This window comes from Atta cephalotes (assembly GCF_000143395.1).
Source record: "Atta cephalotes unplaced genomic scaffold scaffold00029, whole genome shotgun sequence".
NCBI lineage: Eukaryota > Metazoa > Arthropoda > Insecta > Hymenoptera > Formicidae > Atta > Atta cephalotes.
In genome coordinates, this window is record NW_012130093.1 from 3,400,455 (window position 1) to 3,405,847 (window position 5,393).

The 5,393-nt window shown below is 39.1% G+C and overlaps 1 pseudogene; it reads right to left on the reverse strand.

Moving 5' to 3' along the window:
- Window positions 1-375: 375 nt before the first annotated feature.
- Window positions 376-3,217, reverse strand: LOC105620826 (annotated as a pseudogene).
- Between the last annotated feature and the right edge of the window lie 2,176 nt (window positions 3,218-5,393).

Genomic DNA, 5,393 nt, shown 5'->3' on the forward strand with positions numbered 1-5,393 from the left:
CGGAAGACAAAGTTAGTACACTAATATATATATATATATATATATATATACAGGAAAATATACATGAAGTACAAATTAAGATAATAAGAAAATTATAATACATAAAGCATAATAGTAATACATATACACTATATGAAAATATAAAAAATGTAAAATCATAATAATAATAAATGTTGATACATATATTACGAAGGCATCTATTAATGTTCCCATAGTAACGTCTCCGGTACATATCGTTTGTCATCATGGATTCAGAGCGATTTTCGATTCGGATATCGTGTACACCTCGTGTAATTTATATCATACACACAACTGACGGCGAATAATTTCGATCTCTTCATTCAAACATCGCGTGTAATCATCGAACGTTATCGATCACGCTACAACGTTATTCGTTGTACATTTCACCTTTTTAGTGTCCTTCTTGCCGTCCACTCTCACCGCGTACATCTTCGTTCTCAGTCCAACGAAATCGATCATTAGCGCACCATTATTTGCATCCTTCATCAAACTGGGTACTTTTTTGTTCACGAGAGGCACACCGTACGCATTGTCCGTCGGATAATCGCTCGTGTCAAATCTAGCGATATCGCGTTTCATAGTCTCGTAAACGTCCTCGCATTCTATATGATAAATGAGACTGTCCGTGTCGATGTACATAATTTTAAATTTGTCGCGAAAGAGTGGTAACATATACTCGTGATGAAATTCGTACAAACTTTCGATATTTCGAGTATACACATACCCATAAATCGGTTTGTTGAACTTCGCTTCGAGTTTGCGCAGTTCTACAGTGATCAATTTTTGCAAAGACGCAATGGCTGTGGAAATTCGATTTTGCGATCATTGACTCCGCGCCATATCGACCCATTTTGTTACTAATTTTACATCGACGTGATTTCGAACATTCTCCATAGTTTTATCGAATACCACGTTGTTCATTAATTTATATAAATTTTTCTCGAAATTTTTTGCGCGAGTTCTGAAATTTGTATTGAGTTCAATGTACTCGCGAAACCATGAAGATTGTGCGAATTGTAGCACTCGATAAATCTTTGTTACGCGAAGATCGTGACGAGTTCATTGCTGCAAGTTTCGATAGTGGATGATGTAACGCTGCTTATTGTACAGCGTCGCTAGAAATTTATCCTCGCGTTTGCCGGGTGGCTTATCGCGCATCGGACAGAAAAGTAGATCAATGTGTTGGTCGTGTAGATGCTATGGATACTCAAGATCGATCCCGAGAAACCGATGAGTGAATTCAGAGATCGCGCCCACGTCAAAGTTCACATGTCTTCGATCCATCGAAATTCGGCGTAATGGATGACACCCATATAAATTGTTAACATCGTAATATATCAAGTACGATGATAATTTCGATGAATCGTACGAACGCATGTACTTGTTATTAACCTGTGCGTATCTGCTTGAACATTGACTAAGGCCGCGCTTGATGAACATGATTATATCGATGTCGATGAGTAATTCAAACTTTACTTTATAACTTTATATTTTAACATCGCGTCCCACGTGGCAAACTAGGCAATGTGTAGTAATGCGCGGAATCGAGACCGCGACGCAACTTTTGCGGAAGTTTTTGAAAATGTCGGCCAATAACAAGACATCGGTTTTCAAGTTTACAAATCACCGTACTCGCTGAGCATTTCGGATGGAGAAAGCTTCTAGACATTCGCGGCGTAATCGCTTTCGAATATTGTATCGCCTGTCAACGAACTGTAAAATGATTCGCGCGGTGGTAAGCATGTGTCTTGCAATTTTTCGACGCAGTCAACATACTCGTACGGAAAGACATCTTTACAAATAGTCAATAATTCTTCATCTGATAGTGTGAATTTGTGTTAAATTGAAAGTTAAATTGAAAATTTAGAACATATGATTTTTAATTTGTCTCTGTTTAGAAACGCTAGTTTATCGAGGCCTGCATTTAAAAATTTGAAAAAATCAATGAATCTTAATTTTACACAATTTTTTTGAAAATTCTTTTCATTTTTGTCTTTGATGCTATCGACATGTTCATGAAATATATTTTTCTTTGATTATCGGTAATATTATACATCTACATCGTATGCAGTAGCAATTTCCTTAATTTTAAAATGTGCATCGTAGCCCGACAAATTGTGAAAAACGAATATATAATGAATTTTTATAATTAAGATTGCAATTTGCATGCGCTGGACCGGTATCTACTAGTGAGATGACAATGATCGTGAACCCCCCTGATGTCCGACGCGAACGGTTTCTCGCAAATGTGGCACCGTGTCGGTATATATGCGTTACGATACGCCTTCCATTGTTTTTTTGACAACATTCCCATGGGCATGTTACGATATTTTTCATCAAATCATTGAGTTGTTGCGTGAACCACGCTATACAGTCTTCATTGAAAATGATACGACAAAAGTGATACGCGTTGTCGTACGCGCACGTAGTATCTTATACTAAATATCTCGTGATGTTGATATGTGTACGATGATACGTGTGCATCGTCCCTGTCAGGATTTGTTTTTCGTAAAACGCACTCCAAGTCAGCATAGATGATGAATGGGACGCGCTTCTTATTGCAGTGGTTCCCAAATTCAAGCCACCTATCGTCCTTGCTCGGCAATCTGATCGCGCAGTCATTGATGTTCTGGCAGTCCATTGCGTGCAACTGCAATTTTTCGTTCGTACTGAAATGACGAAGGCACATGTACCATAAATAATAGAGAAATCATTTTTCACTATTTCTTTTTTACTATTTTTGTATTGGCTTTTCTTATTATACTTATTGATCGCAGAAAAATTTCTTGATCTTTTTCCCACTAATCTGCGCTCACGAGACGGGATTTTTTATCTCGCCATGCCCAACACCTTCATTGTGTGAATCTTGTATGTATAGCGTATTGACATGTCTTCCTTCTTGTCATTGATTAGCCGCAGAGAAAGGACTTATTTATTCTCGATGCCGTACACATTGATCGTTATCGCGTTCAACCGAATTTAGAATTCGAATTTAGAAATGTCTTTTAAAATTGGAAACTCAATGTTTGTGAGATTCAATACTACCGTATAATGCGGATACAATTCCCGATCTGTATTTTTTTCAGCCGGGTACAGAGCGGCGACCAGGTAAAGCATTGTCCGTCGTACGAACACTGATCACCGCTCATTTCGTCGCTATTTCTCGTGGTACTTTGATATGACATCCCGCGCGCATGGGATTTAATTTGTTTGAACATTGATAATCAAATTCAATATACGTGACAATGCCCACCTGCTATCGCGTTCTTGGAACTCTTCAAGCGATGCTAAGATAGGCTCGACGACGTATCGCTCGTACCACTCGCGTAAATCGGTGTATCGGTATATTTTGCTGTTCTTTGTAATTATGCTCTTATTAGCTTATCCTTCATCGCGAACTCACCATTGAAGACGGTGTCTACTTTTATACTACCGTGTCTTTCTACAGCGTCCCGCATTCGCTCTAGAACTACATTGCCAGCATCTTCTAAAAACCGTTATGGCTTGATGTGATTAGAGTTTATCACCGCACTTGTCAATATACGACTCTTAAACGCGGCGTCGATCTCTCGCCAGACAAGAGATCGTTCGTTGCCATTCGTATACTCGCCACAAATGTGTACGAAACATCGCTCCAATTGCAACTTTGCACCGCGAGTCGCGCGATCCTCGCCACCGCGGATTGTCTGTGTCCAATGGCGAGACACGGACGCTTGGCACGACAAAGTTCTTCGAGCCGCTCGATGCACTCGTCGCATCGTTGCAACCACGCAAAACACTCCACCAGAGTAGCGACCTGACCGCTCCAGTAATTCGCGTTCCATTCGCTCATGATTTTCCATGTCTTTTCACAGTTTTTAGATCACGTCGCACTCTTCCATGGAGCACTTGCACGTGACTCGTTCACACATGTTGCAGCACCGTGACATATCTAGAATGTCATAACATTCTAACACCTTTTCATTATGTTTATTTGCGAAAGTACACCGTTCACTCAAAGCATTGTTCGTCGCATCTATCGACAAACAGTTTTAGTGCAAGATCGCAAAACTCTATCCATATATTGTCAATAATCAGCAGTTCGACACACTTTTCATTATCCACGGGAATCATAATGCACGTGCACCAATCCTGGTTTTTATTTACGATTTTCTTCGCCTACTATAATAATCGTCGTTTATTACATTGACATTTCTATTCCACCAATGTCTCGTTTCATACTTTTCGTCCTCATTACATTTATACCCGTACACTTTCTGTCACGCGAGTAAAAATCAATCAGAAATGGGCTGTTTGATAACTATTCCATGTTTCTCATCACGTGTACCTAATTCTCGATCGTATAAGAATTGAAACCGATGATATTCGCACACTTATATCTCTTTTTTGCAGATTACCGAAAACATACAGTATCATCTACATTACAGTCTTCCCACATATTTTCCAGTAGCGTTTCCCTCACAATACTGTTCACAATTTTTTTCAATGTGTAAAGTGGGCACATGCTGCACGAGAATATACTGTACAAAGGCCCTCTGCAATTTGTGCACGATCTACCGTCTAGCCTACCGAAAGAATCGGTCTCATGCTCTCTGTGACGTGATACATTCCTATATCGTTAATGTTAGCTATACGAATCATGCATGCTGTGCATACAGTTAAAGTATCATCCGTTGTATAATAATTGTGGATCACACAGTGTTTGACACGAGCGTTTCAACATACGGATTTCTGGAACTAATACGAATTTTTCTACGCGATCAATTTCATATTCGCTCATATCACAACCAATATAGCATTTCTTCATCGAAATCTTGACCCATTATCTCTTCAAAATCTACTTCTATTTCTTCGAACACTTCGAACATTTCGTCTCTGATATTCGCGAACTGTTCCGGTTCCATGTTTCTAATATACTCGACTACGTTGGCTATGTTCTCAACGTTCGCACGATGGTTAGCCATACTTTTTCCATTATTCTTATTGCCAATAACCGAAGCGATTCATTCGTCTTCTAGGACACCAACTGTGGAACTCAGCATTTATAATTATATATTCCATTATATATTTCATTTGTGACTTCTTTGTCCCTTTGCCTATTTGGTCACACTTTCTTTAAAAGTAGATAAGACAGCATCGCGAGCGGTTCTGGTTTATATTTTTCACATCTCATTAGTATGTTTATATAAACAGCATCAACGCTTCTCTTAATGCGTGGCGACATGTCACTGATCTGACAGTGTGTATAAACAGTATTTTTATTCAATCAAAATTTTAGTTGCGAGCGATAAGTCATGGATCGAGTAAAAGAATATTAGGTGTACAACTTTGCTTCCGCCGTTTTCCTATAGATGGCTTTAGCGGTAAGTGGT